Below are 23,556 nucleotides of genomic sequence, written 5' to 3' on the forward strand. Positions count from 1 at the left end.
GACTGACCTGACTTTTTTTTTTTTTTTGTCGGTTGTAGAGGCTGAACTCTGGGCCTGGGCGCTGTCCCTCAGCTCTTCAGCTCAAGGCTGGCGCCCTACCACTTGAGCCACAGCACCACTTCTGGCTTTTATCTGCTTATGTGACGCAGAGGAATCGAACCCAGGGCCTCATGCATGTGAGGCAAGCGCTCTACCACTGAGCCACCTTCCCAGCCCTGGCATTTTTGGAACAGTAATTAGGGAGCTCAGACTTTCATGTCACATAGATTTGGATTTAAACCCCAGGTGTTACCAACATAACTTTGGTCCATTTAACCTCCCTGAGTTCCCGTCCCAGTCTGGGTCTTAGTATACACGGACGCATAGGAAGTGCAGCGTCAGAGCACGACCCAGTGGGAGAGCACCTGCTCCGCCAGAACCAAAACCAAAACCAAAATGAGGACAATAATGAGGACAGTTAAAAAGTACACAACAATTCCCACAGCCATTCTAGAATAAATCTATAGATCCTTTGTGCCGAGTGTACATGAAATGGGTGTGTGGTCATATGTGTGCATATATTTTATAGATAATACAGCTGTATAATATGGCTAATGAATATATGTATGTGCACATCATGATGATAGATGTTTGAGAAGCGATTGATAAATGATTGATGATGGGTGGATAAATGATTGATGATTGACAGAAGATGGATGATTGTGAAAGATAGATGATAGATGTTTTATTGATAAGTAATAGATAATTGTTAGATGGTAAAGAGAGAGAAAGGAAGGAAGGAAGGAGAGAGGGAGAGTGGGAAGGAGGGAGAGAGGGAGGGAAGAAGGGAGGGAGGGAGGATAAAAAGAAGGAAGAAAGAATGAGAGGGAGAGAGAAAGAAATTTTCAGTGCTAGAGATCAAAATCAAGTCCAGGTCCTAGGCAAAGCTCTGCTTCTAAGCTTTGCCCATTTCCCTGTATATGTATTATTAATTGAACTACAAGCAGGAAGAATATTTTTATTTTATAATAAATACCAAATATGAATAGTTTATCTTCCTCTGACTTTAGGCTCCACATCAGTCAATGAATATTTATTAAGTGTTTAAGGTAGAGACATTAAATACTAAAAGGACAATGGATGTGATAGGTGTATGTGCGTGATGGGTTTTTTTATTATATTTTCACATGCTTTCTATAATGAGTTTAAACTACTTTTTTAAGTGCAAAAATATTTTAATATAATATCTTGTTCTTTCAAAAAGGATATTAAATTTGTTCTTTCTAGCAATTGCTAGAAAGTGGTTATACAAATAGGAAATACCAACGAGATAAAAGGCAGTATCAAAGAAATAAGTAAATAAAAACTACAAGGCATTGGACTCCATCCAAAACAAAACTAAATCATGCTGAATCTCTCTCCGTTTTCCAGGAAGTGCTTCTTTCTGATCTGAGCGTGTTGGATTTGGGGTGGTTTTTTGTTGTTGTTGTTTTGTGCCAGTACTGGGTCTTGAACTCAGGGCCTCATACTCTTGCTTGACGTATTCCCCGCAAGGCTGGTGCTCTACCACTTGAGCCACCCATCAATTTCTGACTTTTTGCTGATTAATAGGAGACAAGATTCTCATAGACTTTGGTGCTTGGCTGGCTTTCCATTGTGATCCTCGGGCCTCAGCCTCCTGAGGAGCTAGGATGACAGGTGTGAGGCACCAGCACCCAGCAGATTCAACCTGCTCACGTGTTGAATCTTATTGTTACTTGCTCATGATCTCATGGCTCCATTTCCTTGCACATTAGCCTCCAGAGCACTGTGGACAGATTGCCGCTGATCACAAGGTTCTAAGAGGTATCCCCAGTAAGAGTTACCTTTTGAGAACCTGCCATATCTGTGCTCCCGGGTGTGTGATTGGATTCCCCATTCTACTGCCTTCTGTTTCCTGGCTGAAAGAGGAATTACAAGATATTTATTCTTCCCTGGCTCTCCCTCGTGGATGCTTTCCAGGTGCTCAATTTCTGTCTCTGTAATACCTTCTCCTTTCCCCGAGTAAAACACACTAGCAATTATTAAGGGGCTTCAGCAATGCGGACAGCCCCTTCTGAAAGAATTGTGGTAAGAATGAATTGTGTGAGGAGCAAGGGCGTGGACATCTAAAAAAAGCATTATCCTTTGAGGCCATCACCGCGATAGCTCACCAATACCTGGGCCAGGGTCTCATAGCCATTATGAGGTTCATCTCACATGTGATGTGAAGCCTACTGGAAAATTATCCTCCCCCCACAAAAAATGTCAATTTAAGTGCTTATTGATAGTGATTTGAAATACACAGGATGTCAGGGTGAACTATGTACCGGAGTCCTTTCCCAATGAAATACACCGCCTGAGTTCAACAGCGTTTATTCAGCTGCCTCTCCTGAGAGGTGAACATGGCTGCTGCTGCTAGAACATTCCATACCCTGGATGCAGGGAGCCCCGGGCGCCTGTGACTCTGCCAGAAGATTAAGGAGACTCTGCTCCAGGTGTCGTTGCCAGTTCTGAGAACTGTCATCCATCTCCCCAGCCTGCCCAGGAAGCACGGCTTTCTTCCTGCAGTTTTATAAACAGAAGCAGGTGGGCTACCGTTGCACTATCCACTCATGCCCGACTACAGGAAGATAAATACGTCCACTCACAAGTGTTGGGGAGCAGAAAATGTGGCTAACTGTGGGAAGAGTGAAGGGAAGTCAGGCCACTGGGCATCCACAGAAATGATTTCACAGACTCTTCCTCCCGCTGCAGACTCTGCATGGTGTCATGGTCCCCAGACATCAAAGGGACACACTGCCAAAACCTGCAGGAAGATGGCCGCTCAGAATGCATTATTGATTGCAGAAGATGGGTTGTCAATTGCATTTATGTTTTATTTCTGCGGCATTCCCTTTTGTGTGTGAGGTGTGTGTCAGAATTAATCTTCTCTCCCCAGCAGGTCGGCTGTGTCTCACTCTGTCCTAAGTTGTCACCTGCCAGCTGTTCTTCATCTAGTCCCCTCCCTAGGACACCCCCAAACTGTACACCCCATGGCTGGCACCCCATGGGTACACCAAAATAGGACACTGGGTCCAGTTCTACAACATTCTGCCATAGAGATCATCTTGAATATCACAAGCAATAGCACTTTTTAAATATTTCTAACCAAATGCTTATGCAGGGCCACAAGAACTTAGTGTGAAATGGCTGTGCTTTTGTGCATTTCATATATATATATATATATACACACAATACTATGTACTATTATACATATGTGTGTATGATATATTATACATAACTGACTATTCTTATACATATTATTGATATATAATAACTATGTATTATTTTTAATGGTATTTTTTTGTCTTTTCTCTTTTGGTACTGGGGATCGAACCCAGGACATTGCACTTGCTAGGCAAGCGCTTTGCCACTGAGCTACATCCCAGCCCATAACTATGTATTATTATATATGTGGAATCCACAGAGCAGCCCACTGCAGACACCAGGATCCTACTTAAGGATTTGTCAGGGCCCCACCTTGAAACTTTGGAGCTTCTCCAAGCTTGAGGGACTTGGGAATATTTTATCCTACTCAGGAGCCAGTGGGTCCAGCTTTAAGAAACACAGAACCAAGTATATTTTAGATATTTTAGTATATTTAAGAACCACCGAGCCAAGTATATTTATCCATTGTATGGATCTTCTCCCAATCTGTGGACTTTCTATTGATCTTGCTAGCTATGTCCTTTGCCATACAGAAGCTCTGCAATTTCATGTAGTCCCATTTGTCCAACCTTTCTTTGATTTGTTGTGTTTCTGGGTCTCTATTAAGAAAATTTCAGCCTGTGCCAAGGGAAACTAGGGTTTCTCCTATTCCTTCCTGTAATGTTTTCAGGGTGTCTGCTTTGACTTCAAGGTCTTTGATCCATTTGAAGTTGATTCTAGTGCAGGGTGATATATGAGGATCTAACCTTAGTTTTCTACATGTAGTTAACCAATTTTTCCAGCACCATTTACTGAAGAGGCTGTCTTTCTTCCATTCTATTTTTTTAGCTCCCTTCTCAAAGATTAGGTGGTTATAGGTCTGTGGGTTCATTTCTGGGTTTTCAATTCTATTCCATTGGTCCTCAGGTCTGTTCTTGTGCCAGTACCAAGTTGTTTTGATTACTATGGCTTTGTAGTAGAGTTTAAAATTTAAAATTGGTAGTCCTCCAGCACCATTCCTTCTGTTGAAGATCATTTCTGCTATTCAGGGTCTTTTATTGTTCCATATGAATTTTTGGATTACCTCTTCTATTTCCTTGAATAATGAGGTTGAAATATTGATTGGTATCGTATTGACTTTGTAGATTGGCTTGGGAAGTGTTGCCATTTTCACAATGTTGATCCTTCCGATCCAGGAGCAAGGGAGGTTTTTCCGCTTCCTAAGAACCAGTGGCTTCCACTGGTAACACCGGATGACCCAACCCATGTGCATTCTGTGGTGGAAATTCCTGTTGGATCTATTGCACTAAGAGGCAGTTACAACCTTGCCTGAAATACACAGTTGATCGCATCCTCCGTTGTGACTCCACTGTGCTAGAGCATTGGCCTGTACTCCTCACCGCTGTCACCATGCTGTCTCTGCCACTGCCCAGTCTCGAGCAATCTCTGTTCTTCTCACAACCTCTACAAGATTAGCATTCTTAGTCTCTACATGAGTGCAAACAAGCAGTGTTGGATTTTCTGTGTCTCTTGTCCTAGCGTACTAGCACCCCATTCCATCTCTGTCATTTGCTCCGCAGTCAGTAAGATTTCGTTCTGTAGCTGGTTAAATAATATTCCACTGTGTCCACGTGCTACATAGTCCTCGTGCACTCCATCCGTTGATAAACACCCATCCTGGCCATGGTGACTATCGACTGCTCTTTTCCAAAAGAGGTCTGCCCCAGATTTTGGTAAATGTCACTCCGGTTGTCCCTGTGACTGGAGTCTTTGAAGACATTTATAAAAGGAGCACAGAAGGACATATAAGACTTGTGTCCATGAATGGACATATCGCTGGAGAGTGCTAAGTGTGGGAGACGACCAGGGCTCTCTCCTCTCAGCACTGGTTTCTTCAAAGTCTGGTCCTGGATGGTAGGAACCCAGAGAACTCATCCTAGCCATTGGGCCCTGGCTGTGCAAAGTAGCAGGCAGGCTGGTGACGTTCCTTGAAGGCATACTTTGAAGGGAAATGACTCACCCAGCCTGGCAATGGCCCTCTGCCCCCCCCAGCAGCCCGTGGAGCTACAGCACTGCCTAAGCCTTCTCATGAGGCCTGGGAACGCGGGGTTGAAAAGGAAACTGTGTTTGCAAAGCCTCCTGCAGCCCTCCCTGGCTCTGCAGGGGGAATGGATCCCATGGTCCTAGGCAGGCCTCTCCAGGTGTCAGGGAGAAGGAAGACTGACCGCAGGGTGGCTTCAGGCCATCTCCACCCTCGAGCCATCCCCAGGGCTCGCTGGAGGGAGAAGTCTGCCTGTCAGCATGGCTCTGCCTGTAAGAGGCACAGTTCTAATCTGAGCCCTCATGGCACCTGTCTTGAGGATGGTAGGGAAGGACCCGTGTATAATCCCTTTGATAGCAAGCCCAGATGGACAAACACCAAGTGCAGGAGGGCAAATGGCAAAGCTCTGGCTCCTGTGCAGAATCTACACCTAAGTAGTAATCATCACTATAACCATCACTATAAAAGGCAGACTTGGGGGGTGGCAGAGGTAGGACCAGAGGGAAGGGAGCAGACAGGAGAAAGCAGTCAAGGTAGAGTATAGGCATGCATGAAAATAAAACCACAGTGAAACCCAGCAAACACGGTTTAAAATGGGGGAGAGGAAGGAAAATGGGAAGGTAAAAGAGTGATCGAGGGGTGGAATTGTTATTGGTTTGTATCACTTACATGGGGGAGGGGGAGGTTTCAGCCTGGCATCTCCACAAGAGAGTGTGAATTTAATCTAAATGTGTTAGAGGCTCCTATGGAAATGTCACAATGAAACAATTGCCCAATTAATGTATCTTAACTTAAAAAAAAAAAAGGAGTTATAAAGTACACCCAGTGGATGGGCTCGTTCTTTGTGTGACACCTTTGTGTGTTGTGAACTTTGACTTTACCCTTTTCTAACTGCGCTGTGTGTCGCTGCTAGCTATGTAATGAAGCTTTCCAGGCCTCCGTTCGCTGCCGCGTCTCTAAAATGGGCCCAGGCAGATCACGTCCTCTGGAGATCTGCTCCCGTCTGCAATGCCAAAAGCATCTTGCTGGGTGCTGAGTGTGCAGCCTGACAAGACGGCTAGAGAAATGTTCGCTATTATTATTATGAAACAATAAGCAGCTCTGCAGCATCGCGTTCCATCGTGGATCTATTTGTCATTCCGGTGCCACGAAAAGAGTATAAACGTCGTCTCCAAGGACCTCTGCCCTGTATTGTGGCAATAACTTCATTTGGCAATTGTCATGCTGTCTAAAAGAAAAACTAGCATCACTCCAGGATAGAGCCACCATCCCCGAGCCAGCATCCTCTCAGTCCCCGGAGCATAGTGGCAGTCAGGTGGTACAAGGTGACGGACAGAGGAGACAGTAGCTGGGAATGATGGCCGGAGTGCTCAAGACACAGAGAACAGAAAGAGGCCATACAGTGTGTGTGAATCAGCCACAGGTATTACTCCAGAGGGAAGACGAGGGGGTATATGGTCAAGGTAGATGAGAGAGACACAGAGAGAGAGAAGAGAAGAGGGGGAGGAGAGAGATGAGAGAAAGAGAGAAGGAAGGAGAGAGAGAGCAAAAGAGAGGGAGGAAGCGAGACAGACGCAGGAGCCAAGAAGGAAAGGGCAAAGGGCGGGAAAACTAAAGCCGGAAGTGAATGTTTTTCCCATTTCCTCCAAAAAAAAAAAAAAGCAAAGGAAATCGGAAACACACTACAGCCATTGCATGCCCTCTGCTGTTCCAAGGCCTTCTCCTCTTTCTTTCCGGAAAACCCAAGCTGTGGAGTTATTGTCAACAGAGATTTGGGACAGATTTTCCACAAAATTCTACTTAAGACTCAATGGCTTAGCTCTGTGGGTCCCTGTTGATAGAATGGAAGGGGAAAAGCTGCTCGGGAAATTGCTCCGTGACTGCAACTGCTCAGTTCTAACAACTTAGGGCGCATGGGACAGAAGGACGAGTCCTAATTGAGGTTGCTAGCTCGTGCCCAATGCTGCCCTGGGCTCTATCCCTCCAGGCAGAGTCAGCCTGCAGGTAGGAACTGATAGAACACCCTTCTTACAAGATAAGGAAACAGACGTAGGTGGTTTGCATCTCTTAGACAAGGAGTTGGAATATCAATCCAGGTCTATGTAATACCAAGGTTATCATAAAAGAAAATGTGAGTGGCAATAACAATTTGACTGTATAAAAAAATAATAGGACCTTAGAACACCGCAGCCCCTAAGTCACATAGGAAATCAAGAGAATTCGTCCATCTACCACAGGCCAGACATTTGACTGCCTAGGTTATATCCCAGTTGTTGGTTTTGTTTTTATAACCTTGCAAGAGGATACCATTGTCTTTTCTACTTCAGTGTGAGAGAAACTGGGGCACACAGAGTTCAAGTCTCTGACTATCACAAGAACACACTCAGTGCCCCTCACAACTCTATTATCCTGGAGCTCAAAACCCATTGTTACCCTCTCGATATTGGGGATGCTGGGTCTAACCGGTGCCATCTTGGCCACATGGTAGATAGAGAATTGGGTTTAACTGGTGCCATCTTGTCTTCATGATGGAGGAAGTTTAAAGTCCCACCTCTCAGATGATGAATGTGCCTGAATTCCTAGAGGCAGGTGTGGGAACTTGGACAATAGGTTAGACAATAGGTTACTGGACCTGTCAGTCCTGTGCCTTGAACTTGGGAGACTCTCCAGTTTCCTGTGACCCCCGCCCCCCTGCCCATGACACTATTTAGGCCGAGACCAGCTTGGGCGCCATGATGCCATGCCTCCTGCTCCTGGTTCTCCTCTAGTCCATGGTAGCCCACCTCAGCACTCCATTGGAGCTGATCCAGTTTGTTGGTATTGTTTTTCTGCTCTTTCTTTCCTCTCTGGCTCTCGTGGCTCCATTTTCTAACAGTGTTATGTGTATTCGTGGGGATGCAGGTCTTTGCGACAGAAGTTCCCCTGCAGACACGGGCTTTCTAATAAAGATACTGATTTGTTCTCTCAAAATGTGGCTTCTCTGTTCCTCGTGGCTGGATTTACCTTACAAAAGTTGGATACAACAGTTAGTAAACCAGAAGAGCACAATGGCAAATATTAGAAATACATCGAACAAGGGTTTGACTATTTCTGGCTTAACTCTAAAGCTCTCTTCCTGCATCTTGTGACCCTCTCTTGGGGGAAAGCGTTTGATTTCCATTGTAAATGTTTATGTAAGATTGTTTGGAATGCAAGCCAGCCTGGCCTTCTACAATATGAATGGACATTTTGCAGAGCTAGGTCTAGAATTGTACATTTTTTTTCTCAGGGTAGAATGGTAATAAAAAACAACAACAAAGGAAATCTCTGCTTCAGACATAAGTGAATAAAAGACCTTGATTAAAATCCAGGGGTTGTACAGTATGATAAAGCTGACATGAGAAATCTAAGGAGAAAGTATGAGTTCGTGAATAAATAGTGTTCACAGATCTGGAGAGGCATTGCAAAAAACAAATTGCATCCCTACCTCAAATAATAAAACAAGAAACATTTCAAGTGCATCAAAGATTTAGGGGAATGTATGAAAATCATTTAAAAAATTATGCAATAACAATATCTTCCGCCACTAAACCCTGACTATCACAGCCTCTCTCAACGTCATTTATAAATGCTCAGGAAATATGGCTGTAGCATCATTATACGCAGAAGCAGATTTCCCCAACAAGCTTTATTTATATAATCTTAAACCAGTGTATATGGGTTTCAGATTGAGCATCCACAGCAACTAGACTCAATCAAACTGGTCAGGGAAGTATCAGCATTAATGTTTACAAATATATAAAAGATTCTGTGAACATACCATGAATACAATTCTGTGAACATATCGTAAATAAAATAAGACAGTAAACTATACACCATGATTATTTACCCTGCTTTCGTGACTTATACTGTCTTTTGACAACCTTGAGACATAGGGCATTTATTTATTTAGCCAGATTTCTGAAGGCTTAGAGGAGGTGGTAGGAAAAGGAGACTGAATGACTGTGAAATTAGCTAATCACTAGGCTAGACTGTGTTGGGTAACTCTGACTTGCTTCTTTCTACTGGGCCTTCAATTAATCTTTTTTTAAAAAATTACATTGCAGAGTTTGTGGCATTCATGTTCTTCTTAGCTCAAAAAGTTCCCTGTGTCTCCATCTGTCACTATCTTGGCACTTTTTTTTAAATACCCTTTAAACAATATTCTTGATGACAAATTTCACTTTTCCTGAAGGCCAAAGGAGGTATTTAACATTCCTACAAAAAACATTCTAATTGAAAGCCTGGCTCTGGTGGCCTGTAATCCTAGCTACTCAGGAGGCTGAGATCTGAGGATCGCAGTTCAAAGCCAGCAGGGGCAGGAAAGTCTGTGAGATTCTTACATCCAATAAACCACCAGAAAACCAGAAGTGGTGCATTGGTTCAAATGGTAGAGCTCTAGCCTTGAGCTGAAGAGCTGAGGGACAGCGCCTAAGCCCAGAGTTCAAGCCCCATGACCAACCAAAACAAAAAAAAAAAGACACCCCAATTGAAATATTCAATTTGCAAAGAAAGTATTTCTAGATTTCTGCTGCACCTGAGACGTATTGGTAGGTGCTGGAGAGATGACAGAAAAGGCAAATTTCCTGGACTCACTGTCCTAGGAGACCAGAAGTCAAAAATGGAAAAAAAATTAGCCTCTGCTAGGAGTAGTCAAATCAGCTGATGGAGAAAGGCAAACGATTAAGAATTCTTTACTTGTCTGTGGTCTTAACACTTGCTATTTACACTACATTTGGTGGATTTTTTAAATATAGCTATTTGTGTAGGTAAAGTATCTGCATGAGCTTAGCTTTGCCTTTAGGCTGCTTTTCCTAATGTAAGTCAACAGAGACAGAGAGAGAGAGACAGAGACAGAGACAGAGTGTTCAGGAAAGCTTGTCAGGAGTCCATCCTCTATTCCCTGGTCTTTCTTCCTCCATAGGATGTTCTCCCACTTGCTAGAGAAATGAATGTTCCACATGAGTGAGCTATTGTCACACAAGGGGAAATAGCTACTTAGCAAACAGCTCCATGGCCCTTTGAGATCCTGGGAGCCGTCCCCATGAGAGACCTGTGATAAAGAACGTTCTACTGAAGACAGTCCATGGACACAAAGACTCCTTTTTTTTCAGAGAGGTACTGGGGCTTGAACTCTGGGCCTCGCGCTTATTAGGCAGAAGTTTACCCACGTGAGACGTGCCCAGCCCTTTTCTTGTTTAAGTTTTGGGTAAGATCTCCCACTGTTTTTTTGTCCGGGGACACCCTCAGATCACCATCCTCCTCTTCGCACCTCCTACTCAGCTGGAGTTGCAAATGTTCATTATTATGCTCTGATTACTTGTTGAGAGAAGCCTCAGTAATGTTTCTCCCGGGTGAACCTCAAACCACGATCCTCCTATCTCTAACTTTTGAGTGACTGGGATTACAGATGTGAGCCACTTGCCACTTTTAATTCTACCTTTGCAATCAGCATGCCAGATAGATCTCATTATACCCACTTTACAGATGAGAACATGGCCACAGGTGGCCATACATGAGAGGCATGGCCAGGCCTCGGGCTGAGGTTGAAGGCAGATGCTTCTGTGTCGAATCACAGCTTGATAATAATTGTACAGCTGTCAATCATCACCTGCTGCAGCCAGCCGGCTCTGCAGGAGTCGCTGAGGGCTGACTTTAACTGTGCAGTGTGCCACTACAGAGCAAAGCATGAGGAGTGGCAGATTTGCTCTTACTCTCTTTTTTTTGCAATAATTTGATATTCATGCAAACAAAGCAGTCCCTGTGGGCCTGAATGCACACATATTACATTCCAAATGCATTTGAACCCTGGCAATATCTCCATTAATAGCTTTTGCCCTTGAATGCCTTATTTGAACATTGGAGGCCATTCCTTATATGAGGAATGTATTGAAATACAAGATGAGGGCTCCTGGCCTTCATTTTACTTGGTGGATCTTGACGTGAACTTTAGAATCACATGATATAAGTGATAGAGAATCCTATGGTCTTGCAGAAAAGTAATGATGCAAGGCTGGAGCTAATTTTACGATATCCCTCTTTAACAATCTTAGGGCTGTTCACCCTAGAGAGAACTCTGTAGGACTTTTTCTTTCTTTCTTTCTTTCTTCCTTTCTTTTTTTTTACCTTTGATGTGGACCATTTCATTCTGTGCTCCATTTTCCAAGCCAGTGTATTTTATAATGATATCCATCATGTCTGTTTGTCAGTTTATGGCAGCTTAAAAAATTGCCTCAAGGCCAGTAATGAGAAGAAATCTTTCCCACTTCCTGTATATTGTTTTATGTGCTTCACAGTTTTCTGCACCAAATAATAAAAAATAACATTGCTTTCAAAACTGCCCTTTATCTTGCCTTTCTCTCCTCCTTTTAATCCTTTATGGTTCTTTCCCTTTGCTTTGCGGCATTTATGCTGCTGTTTTGTGTTCATAATTAACAAGAGGTAAAAGACAAAACAATATATTTTCAAGATGGTTTCCAAAGGCTTTATTTCAGTCGGCCTTTGATCCAATATAAAGGGAACTATTTGAAGTTCTAAGTAAAATATAAATATTTATGTATACGTACATATATATACACACATACAGACACATGTACATGTATTCATGTTTTATCTATTCCTTAAGAGAGTCCGTGTGTGTGTGTGTGTGTGTGTGTGTGTGTGTGTGTGTGTGTGTGAGTCCTGAGGTATGAATTCAGGGCCCGGGTGGTGTCTCTGAGCTTTTTCACTCAAGGCTAGCACTCTACCACTTGATCTACAGCTCCACTGCCAGATTTTTAGTGATTAATTGGAGATATGGATATCACAGACTAGCTTTAAACCATGTTTCTCCCCTCTCAGCTTTCTGAGTAGCTAAGAATAGGCATGAGCCACTGGTGACCAGGGAGAGTTCACATTTTAAGAACTGTCCTTTGAAATAAAGATGCCAAAACTTACGAAGTTCCATACTTTTATTAACCTTACTTTTATTAATTTTGTAAACTAATGAATTTATTAATAAAATATTAGAATTCATGTGTGACTTAATAAAAATAAAAATAAGCACTGGAGATCGAATTTGGGGCCTCATGCATTGCAATCTAGGCAAGACCTCTTTCGCAGAGCTACATCTTCTACCTATAGGTGAACTATGATGTGGAAGAAAATTGTAGGTCCCTCTGATTTATTATATTGTATATTAATATACTGATATTATGTATTATCACAGGGGAGTACCAATAAGTCTTATTTCTGCTGTTATTAGAAAAGAAGGAAGCCAAAACGCTTTCCACAATGACTTGTCTTTTACTGTCTTTCATCTCAAAACTCTCCCTGACTCAAGTTATGCAATAATTCCATGCACTAATTCCCCCTTAGTAGTAACCGGAATTCCCCAAAACATACTTCCAGTGCCCTTCCACTGTGCAAGAGCTTTAAAAGTCATCTCAGCAGGTGGAAGGTGATAAAAGTTACCCAAAGATGAAAACTTGCTGAAGAATATTCCTATATCTTCCCTTTTCAACGTAGAATAAATTGCATAAATCCCTTATGTTGTGTTATTTTCTTTTCTAGAATCTATAAGACAATTGTATTACATATGTCAAGTATCCATTCTTGATTACCCAGCATTTAAGAGCAGGGGAAAATGTGGACTATAAGTCTTTCATAATTGAAAATAGTCAGTAGGTAAAATATATTTTTATTTGCTTTTGATCTCAACCCACATTGGCTTACAGGAATGAGTGAATGAATGAATGGGTAAATAGACATCAGTGAACAAACAAGCATATAGACATAAGAAAGAAGGAAAGAAGAAAGGAGGGAGGGAGAGAGAGAGGGAAGAAAGGAAGGAGGGAGAGAAGAAAAGGAAGGAAGGAACGAACAAACGAAATTGATGGATGGATGGATGGATATGGTTTAATTGCTTTCCTAGGAAGAGCCCAGATTTTAAATAAAATTGGAAAACACACTGGTGTGTTAGAATTTAAACTCTACCTAATATTTCTCTATTTCTCTGTCCTTAAGAGAAATAAATGTGACCATCTTTCACCTTTGTGCCCAGCTCTACTTTTCCCTTTCCTTAAGGCCAAAACCGATTTACATACATTTTCCCTGGGATCAAGGAAGAACTCTGATAGACTTCAATTTCTTTGATCTCCAAATGCTCATTAGAGTATCACTAAATTTAGCAAAAGAAAGAAGATAGGCTCTCTGAGACTTTTAAGAACCATGTTGGCAGAACAATGGTTTCATAGGGTAGTCATAAAGAGAGCTGATACAGCTGAAATTTTTAGTTGTGGGTCCCCACAAACAATTTTTGGTTGCCCATTAAGATACAAAGTATGCCATCAGAACCCCAAGGACCAAAGTAGAATCAGTGACCTATAGAAAAATATTGATAAAAGCCTGGACGGCAGAGAAAATAATACCCTTCATGAGATGAAATGATTTATGTAGGTCTAGATGAACTGAGTTCTAGAAAGATAACAAGAAGACCTTTACTTACCCACAGAACTTTTCCATATTATATATTATAGGGTACCAACAATATAATAATACAAAGCCTCATTGAGATAAGACATGGAGAGAGAGACAGAGATAGCTATCTTAGACAAAGTATCATAGTGTGGGTAGATCAGCTAAACAACTAATGTCTCAGAGGTTTAGAAGCCAGGGAAATCCAAAGAAGGTTAAAGTGTTGGTAAGGCCAACCTCTGATAAGAACTTGCTTCCTGGTTTATACAAGTCACTTCTTAATGTAGCCTCAGGAAATAGAGAAAGAACCTAGAAACTCTCTGGCCTCTCCTTGTAAGGGCATTAATTATATTCATGAAGGCTTTGCCCCAGGACTTAACTGCTTCCCAAGGACTCCATCTCTAAATGCCATGACCTTGAGATTAGGGTTTCAACATGTGCATTTAGTGGGGAAACCAACATGCAGTTCTTTGTTTTACACACACACACACACACACACCTAGCTTTTCACTCCATCATTTTGGGAAGCTCACCTATCCACCCATTATTTATGATCAATTCTTAGCTTCTATTCATCACTGGGTTGTTTTTATCTCTATTAACCATTCACACACACAAGATTAGTCATGTATGTATTGTTTTATTCAGAGAAAAAGACTTGCTTAGCCAAGGAAAGTTCAGTGTCTGTGTGCAAGTCAATAGAACTTATTACAAGTAATTATTCAATAAGAAAGCTCCCTCAGTTGGGTGTGGGACTCCCTGAAGCACCTCATCACTCATGGTTACCAGGAAACATGGATAACAAGCTAGGGACAGGACCGCATGCTGCCCACAGCAGCAGGTTGTAACTAGCCCCTCTGTTGTACGCATTCGGAATAGGAGATCCTGGGTAATTTGTGCCTCTAGCAAGCCAAATATCCATCCAATAATTTGTCATGCTTTGGACTCTGGCTTAGGGATATTTTCTCTCTTTTTTGGTGGTTTGTGGTCTGTATGGTCACGTTTTGGTGAGTCACCAGGGCACCAGCAGGTGATGGAAACAAAATTAGCCACCACCACCCCCCACAATCCCTTGCAACCACATGGCCCTGTGGCAAATGAACCCTGCCTTAGTCTTCACAAGGTAACTTGCTGCACTGCTCCTAATTAATCCACAAAGGATGGAGAGATGTTACTTGCAGCGATGTCTCCATAGTCTGATGACTGGGACCACTGGATTACAAAAGATGAAGCAGATTTATTTTCCTGAGCCTTTCAGGAGTTGTTAGGCCCCGAGGCTCCATGGGGAGGGGTGGTATTTGTGAGCTTTTCTCACACATTTAAACATAGGAGTCTCCATTTATGAATTACCTCCTGGAAACAGTGTATTTGAAATAACACAGTGAAACGTTGGTTCAAAATATCATTCCTAAAGCTTCCTGTAGTTTAGAGTATCCCTAGATAAAAGCAACAAAACACCTTTGGAAATTAATAATAGTGATGATGATGGTGGTGATGATGATGATGATGATTAGCAGCAGCTATCAGTGAGAATCTACTGTATGCCAGATATGGTTTGCTATAGACGAAATACGTGTGGTCCTCCCTCCTAACTTCATGGCGTGAAACACTCTCTCATGTGGTAGTGGAGACTTTGGAAGGGAATTAGGGTTAGGTGAGATCATGAGGGTGGGGTCTTCATGGTGTAATTAGTACCTTAAAAAAAAAAAGAAGAAAGCCAGGTGCTGGTGGCTCACACCTGTAATCCTAGCTACTCAGGAGGCTGAGATCTGAGAAGGGAGGTGCAAAGTCAACCCTGGAAAGAAAAGTCCCCATGAGACTCCAATTAACCACTCGAAAACTGGAAGTAGAGCTGTGGCTCAAACTAGCAGAGCTCTAGCCTTGAACAAAAAAGCTCAAGGACAGCACGAAAACAAGGAGGAAACATGAGATGTTGCCCTCTCTTCACACATGCATCAAGGATAAGAATGTAAGGACACAACCTGAAAGATATCCCTCTCCAAAAACCCAAACATACTGCAGCCGAGTCTCAGAATTCCAGCTCCTGGAACTAATCCAGCACTAGATGTCTGATGTGCAAGCCGCTGAGTGATCCTGCTTCTGTGATCCTTGCAGCTTAAGACACACTGAGACTGAAGGATCCCAGTTCAGAGCCAGCCTGGGCAGGCAAGTCTGTGGGACTCTTATCTCCAATGAACCAGTAAAAAGCCAGAAATGGAGCTGTAACTCAAGTTGTAGAGTGCTAGCCTTGTTTTGCCACAAAAGCTCAGCGACAGTGCCCAGGCCCTGAGTTCAAGTCCCAGGACCAGCACAAAAAGAAAATATAACTAAATAAATAAAACAGAGCACTTGGAGTAGGCATACGGGAACAGGGGCAGTAGGGGTGAGAATGACTCCAAGGTAGAAGCATCCATCTGGGAGCTGGGTTGAGGGACACGGCCTTTCATTGAATGGGTCATTGGAAAGATGAACTTCAACTTTGCCAGTGTGGGCGCATTGACTGATTTCTTTCCAGAAGAAGAGGGTAGGCACTTGGGAGTATGCATCTCAAGTGCACAGAAAGCCTAGGTGTCTGGTCCAGGTTTGCACATGGGGTGGTTTATAACCCAGTGTTGCGTGCATGAACCAAGACCACGGAGGAAGAGGTGGTGAGAGCCACGAGGAACTCGTGGCGATGCAAACAAGGGTGTGAGTGTGTCATGTTCCCAGGGAGACCCACACAGAGGGCAGGGGGCAACCAAGCAACATGGAAAAGAATGTGGAGGAGCCAAGTGAAAGAGAACCGGAAGTGCCTCCTGGGCGCCAGGAGGGAGATGGTTCTGGGTGCCCCAGTTGAGGTGCTTTGGCAGAGTGATGAACACAGTGGACATGGGGGGTGTGGAAGGAAACATGTCACACTGCCTGTCCAAGGTGTGCGGACTGACGCAGGCCAGAGGCTCTGGTGAGAAGCGTTGAGGGAGTCGCCTTCTGTTTGGTGTTGCTTCCCCTGAAAAACCTGGGCTCATGTAGAACCTGGAGACAGTGAGGGAAGGAGGACTCGACGGAGGAGGGGGAGGCCCGCCACACAGGCCAAGGCTGTGTTCATTGGGGGGCTAACGCATCTCTGCACATGGAGAACAGGGGGTCCCCGCGCAGGTGGAGAGATTGCTGCTGGATGGAGGTGCAGGTCATTTGCTTCTTTCACCTAATAAGATAGAAAGAGGACAGAGCCAGAACAAATGAAAACAAGCTCCAACCGTTGGGAGCTAACCTTCATGAGTTCCTGTCTGGTTTTCTCAGGAGAGAAAGTAGAGGTCAGGCTGACACCACGAATACTTATTTAACTAAAGATTGCATGCGATCAGATTGGATGAGAGAGAGAGAGAGATTGAGATTGACCCAAATAAAATGAACAGAAGCACCCAGAAAAAAAAGAGAGGAGGAAAGAAAAGCAATTGAACCCCGAGAGTTATAAGAGAATTGTCCCTGAATTGATTTTCCTTCTCCTGTTCAAAGCTTCTTGGTACTACTTTGGAGAAACCAGATACCCCCAGGCTGGTAGACCTTGCCACCAACGCCAAGATCTTACATCATCTTCCCCCAACTGTTGCAACTTGTGCTGAAAAACTAAATCAGCATTTCTTAGAGTAGCCAGCTTTGAAAGACATAGGATGAATTGTTCTCCAGGGCCTGCTTAAGAATTTGGAGAAAATATAAGGCAATTTAAAAAGCAATAAGCTATTTTTCTCAGCAGTTTGGCCATCTCAAGATGCATCCTGCCCTAGCTTTCAACTGCCTCCTGCATCTCTGCTTTTCATCATCGAGAAATAACATCTCAGTGCTTCTCTCCAAATGAATAAGTTGCTGGCAGGGTCCGCAGTCAGAAAAGAACATTGGAAAATATATTTAAGTTTCCTTGTATACTTCTGCATGGATGAGAAATTTAATTTGCAAGACTAAAGCCGTTTGATTTTACCTGAGCATCTTAACACATATATGAGCGGTTGAGACTCTTAGCAAGGAACACCATCTACAAAATAATGCAATACTTGTAATTCAGGTAGTAGGATTTTAAATTCTTGCATTTGATGTTTAATTGGCTGTGTGTTTTGTTTTATGATGAGAATCCAAGATTTCTCAGTCACAACACTCTGCATTTCCAATTACATATTGTTTTCTATTTTTTGGTTTTTTGTTATAGTGGATGTGTTAATTCAGAGAAGTTAAAAATAGTGATCATTAGTTCTAGGTTTCTATGGGAGTTTTGAAAAGGCTTTTAAGGCTCTTGCAAATATATGTCTTCCCAAATGGAAGTGCTGTTTAAATAAAATGACTGAGATACAGCCTTTAAGCACTATGGTGTAGATATAATCATTGACAGAAAAATTATGGATTCCAATATTTAACAACTAGCAGGATAAAGATGATGAGCTAAACATTCAGAAAGATTTGGGAGCCTGGCACTGGTTTCTACACCTGTAATCCTAGCTACTCAGAAAGCTGATATCTGGAGGATCATGGTTCAAAACCAGCCATGTGCAGAAGTTTTTATTGTATCAGAGAAAACAGGTGGAATGTGAACCCAGAGCCCCAAGCCAGGACATGAACATAAAAAGTCAGGGGAAGAGAAGTGAAATATGAGTTAAAACTCTGTGAAGGAAGTACTGACATACTTGCAGAAAGACCAAAGCTTTCTGCCCTCTGAGAAGTGTAAGATCAGATAGGGACACAAAACCTTCAAATCTACACAACCATTATATCCTATGAGAGTCATGGAATATAGCAAAAGAGTGAGAAACAAAGATGGAATGAGAGAGGGCATGTTGGCATATGGATGGCCTATACCAACAAAAACTATGGAGAACTCAAGAAAAAATAAGGAATTTAGATAAAGACATTTCTTAGAAATCAGAACACTTCAAAAAAGAAATTGGGGGTGGAGAGGGGGGAGAATAATTAGAAAAAGGAAAATGCATAATAACCAAATGAGACTTTCAGATGTGGAAAAATGCAAGATTCTGTGGATTCATCAGCAAATTAGATGAGAAAGAGAGAGAGAGAGAAAGAAAGAGAGAGAGAGAGAGCAAGAGGGAGAGAGATCTATGAACTTGTAGTCATAGCAACAGAAATTATCCAAAGCCTTAAGAGTTCCTGTAAGTTCATCCTTCATGCTTTTAGGAGCACAGAGACGATGTATTAAGTCCAGAGCTCCTGTATAGGTATGGAGTGGAGAGGCTCATGGAGAGGAGGAGAGGAGGGACAAGGGTTATACAGGCGGTGAACCTGGTTACCCTACCATCTCCATGTACCCTGATCCGATGGATTGGATTCCATGTGACCACAGCTACATCATCTCTGCAAAAGACTGCCCAATTGAGTCCAATTAATCCATACCACTGTGAGAGGTAACAAAATAGTTGCTAGGTGAAGCCAAGAAAGAAAGAAAGAAAGAGAGAGAGAGAAAGAAAGGAAGAAAGAAAGAAAGGAAGGAAAGAAGGGAAAAGAAAGAAAGAAAGAAAGGGAGTAAGGAAGAAAGAAAGGGAGAAAGGAAGAAAGGGAGAAAAAGAAAAGGAAAGAAAGATAAAACGTGTAGATCAAGAGAAATGCTCTCAATCTGAACTCAGTCCTGTCTTTCCAACAAAGTTAACCCATTGTGTTTCTCCCAGCTTTCCCTCTTCCATGCCCTGGCAGCTGCTTTACCATCCACAGCCTTCCACCAGCACTATTTTATTCATCACTACCTCCAGAAACAGAGTCTGTGCTGATGGCAAAGTAGAGATGGCTCTATTTGAGTTGCAGAGCTAGTGGGGAAATGTGGGCAATGGAATGGGCCCTCTTATGGCCCAGGAGTAGGAAGGGAAGAAGGAAAGAGGAAACACTGTTGCATGACTGGGGAGGGAAGCAAATGAGCTCTAAAGCTGAGGAACATGCAGTAAAAAATGTCACCCACAATTAACCCTGCAACCAGGTGACCTGAATGAAGTATGTATGCTAGATGGAATCTTTGGATGCATGACTGTATGCATCCATGACTGTATGCATACATGAATGTATTTCCATTGTTTCTGGGTTAAATTGACTTCCAGAGGCCTAACCATCCTGTTTAGCATCTGTTTCCATGGGAAAATGTGTTTCACATTAAAGCAATCTATTAATGATTCTTTTACCAAGAAAGCTCCCATTTGTAACATCGTGAAGCTCACTCGTACGTCAAGCTAGATGGCAAAATGTCACTCCTACAGATAACCACTTTTTCATAAATCAGGGTTAAATAAGACTAGTAAAGATGGCCCGAGAGTCTTACATAAATCTCTCCCTCCTTATCACCTTCTTGTTGCTGCTGTCCTAATATATTGCCGTTGCTTTTCTCACTCATGGCCTATCTCTCTATCAGGGTAATAAGATTAGTGATAGCCAAGGACCATGACTCACACTCCTCCAGATGTTTTTAGGACCATGCTCGGCATCCCATAGGCTACCCTGACACTTATGATTTAATTTCTGCTTGGATTCATATCAGTTCCTATGATACCGTGGTAGTGGTACAAAAGCAGGGATCCTTCTCCCTCTGTGTTCACACACACCTCGCCTGCCTGAGAAAACTCTCTTCTGGATGGGCCAATGTGCATAGTAGGAACTACTTGGGGGAGGAGCCATGGGCCAATGTGCACCGTGGGAGCTACTTGGGGGAGGAGCCAGCAGGAGGTGAGAAGAACAGAGCAAGTGAGGGATATAATCCAAGTACATCCATGGAAAAGATTAGAATGAAACTCATTTTTAGAAACTGTAAACAAATAAGCAAGGATATGGGAGGGATGATCAGATAAAATAGTAGAGGGAAGAACACCATCAAAGTATATCTTTTCTGAAAATACCACAATGAAACTCTCCACCTTGCACAATTAACGTGTGCTAGTTAAAAAAGAAAAAAGTAAGTGTGTCAGGTGCCAGTGGGTCACACCTGTACCAGTTCCTTGGGAGACTGAGCGCCAGAGAACTACCCAGCCTGGGCAGAGACATCTGTGAGATGCCATCTCCAATTAATCAGCAAAAAGCCAGCTTGGAAATGTGCCTCAAGAGCTAAGGGTGTTAGCCAAGCAAGCAAGGAAGGCAGCCATGGAGGCTGAGCTCAAACCTGTTATGCTCCCCCTCCCCCTTTCCCCAAAAAAAATCTGAAAGGAGAGAAGACAAAGGAGTCTGAGGTTCTCAAACTTGAGACCTGGTCTTGTCAGCATAATCCAGAATACCTAGAACCATGTTGGAGCCACATTGGTTCCAACTGGACCAAGAGCTGCCTCCTAGTCATGAGCAGCCTTAAAGCAAAATACATTTTAGTAAAGGAAATCATATGATGTTGGGGAACCACTGAGATTAGCTGGTATGTTCCAGGAGATGCCGAAAGGGTAAGACTTTCTGTCAGGCTCTAGGGTGGCCCATGACATCTCCTTGGTATCAGTACCCAAGTAAGCTGGAGAAGAGAGGGACAGGTAGACAGAGTCGATTGTTGAAGAACAGTCCTAGAAAATCTAGACTCTGCAGGGGAGTCAGGAATATTTGTCTGACAGGCTCTGGGCTGAGTTCCCTACTTCAGACGTTCTAAAAAGGCACGGTGAGGAAAATAGAGACAGCCCCTTATCTTCTCCCTTTATCCACCCTCATGGCTTTGGTTTCTAGTGCTCAGCAAGTCACATTTGCTCTGTGTTTGGCTCCTGACTTCATTGGCTCTCACTCCTGTCTCTGCCTTTGTTGTATCTACTGGGTACTGAGCACTAATTTTTCCTTCACAATGATCCCAGTTCCCATCTATGGGTTGGCTATGATAGTGGGGGTGCGGTGAGGAAGTGTAACCTAGCAAGTTACAGTTGAGAGCAAGGATGCCAAGAATAGAGGATTGATGTGCCATGTGAAAAATTCACCATCTGAAGCATTTGAAGAGGTCTGTAGGTTTACAGTATTCCGGTTCCTTTCTAAAGTCCGTATTTTAACATGAAAATACCATTACATACAGAGTTTACAGAGTTCTAGCAAAGAGTTGGATGCCACAGGTTAGAAGGTAAGAGGAAAAGCAGCAGTCCTAGTAAATTGAGTTCTGGGCTTGAAGCAGCACACAGATCTGTGTGCGCTCACAAGTGTGGGTACGGGGGGTTGTGGCGCAGGACTCTGAATCGAGTTTATGAGTTTTGTAGAACTACATCGAATCCTTCCATTGATGAAGCTTCAATATGATTATTTATGTCTGAGGTGGGCATATTTGTAGACTTTTAGGAAGATTCCATACTTATGCTGAGAGTGGCCAAGACTCTAACTTAAATCTCAAGTCCTGAGTTTTGGGGGGTGAGGGGCAAAAAGAATAGTAGTTGAAATAAATTTGCCATGAGAAGTCATATGTGGAGTATATATTTTTTCACTCAGAAATGACTCTGTATGAGAGACATTGATTCTCAGAGAGCACTGAAGAAAAAAAATGACGATCCTTCTCGAAAATTTATGCTGCCATCTCTTGGTTCATCCTTCATCCTTCCCTTGTTCTCTCTCTTGTCCATGTATGAATTTACTGAGATGCGAATGCCAAATTGATTTGATATGTCTGCACGTCTCTTGGAAAACGGAGGAGGCTCAGAATACCACTGGAAGGGACACTAATATCACCACAAATCACCCAGGAAACACGAGATCAATGCAACATCCCAAGTACAAACTTCTGCAACCCAGATAAGCAAGAGACAAATTCCAGCAGGTGCTGCCCAGAGGGCTACAGGCCTCTCTGTTGGGCTTTGGCCTACATGGAGGGCTATCAATAGGTAAACACAAATGCCTATGAACTCATTTGTGCATGGTTAAGGAGAGTAGACATAGGTAATTTGGCGATGAGGGACACCGATAAGAAACATGAGAAGTATTCTCAATATTTGAAGGATTTCCCCAGTTGTCAATGTGACTATTTGTTTTGAGGTCCCCCAGATCATTAGAAAGGCAAATGCACAAAGGGAAGAATTCAAAAGAGATAAACTTGAGCCCCCTTCCCCCAAAAGAAATTTAGTTCTAATAACCTAATATTGAAAAGCCCATTTTTAAAAGCTTGTTTTATTTTGCTTCAAAAAATAAATATAAAGAGCTCAATATTTAAAAAAACATATGTTTCGGATAAGCCACCATTTAACCTCACCTGGATAATTCCTGGAAAGTATAAAATAATCAGAATGTATTTTTCACAAACCTGTTTGTGAAATGCCAATGGAAAATATTCTATTAAAATGTAGAGGTGTATTTGCAAGAAGGGGGCACACCAAGGGGAGAGAGTAGACAAATGGAGAGAAGGAGGAGATCTCAGGCAAGAATTCAGTGTAAATGGAGGAAAAATTCAATGTATAGTCTACCAGTTTCAAAAATAAGTAAGAGAAGAGGTGGTTTGGGGGGCAGGAAGAATGTTGAAAGGGGTGACACCAATCAAGATGCATTGTATGGATAGTCTCCTTTGTTCAATGCTGCCTCCTCTGTACAACTACTTCCTCCTCTAACAGTTCTCCCCCCTCCATAGACAAGTCTTAGAAAATAAAACTAGCGAACTAAGTTATTGAACTAGCTTATACTTGTGTAACCACTTAGGCCAATGGTAAGATCCTGGAACAGAATAGTAAAGGTAAAATGGAACTCGTGAGTAGCCAATGTGACATCCACTATTCAGATGAAAAAAAAATCAGAATAAACACACTGGGCACTCTGAAAAAAAGCTCACAGAATCCATCTGACAAGCCCATCTTGATGTCCCTGCTGGGTCCCGCGGGCCTCGGAACTCCCCCTGAAGACCTATTTTTTCCATAACCAGGTTAAGCATCATCGACAGGTGTATGCCCTAAGTACAGCAAAACCATCAAGGC

This window comes from Dipodomys ordii, unplaced genomic scaffold, assembly GCF_000151885.1.
Source record: "Dipodomys ordii isolate 6190 unplaced genomic scaffold, Dord_2.0 Scaffold18, whole genome shotgun sequence".
NCBI classification, from domain to species: Eukaryota; Metazoa; Chordata; class Mammalia; order Rodentia; family Heteromyidae; genus Dipodomys; species Dipodomys ordii.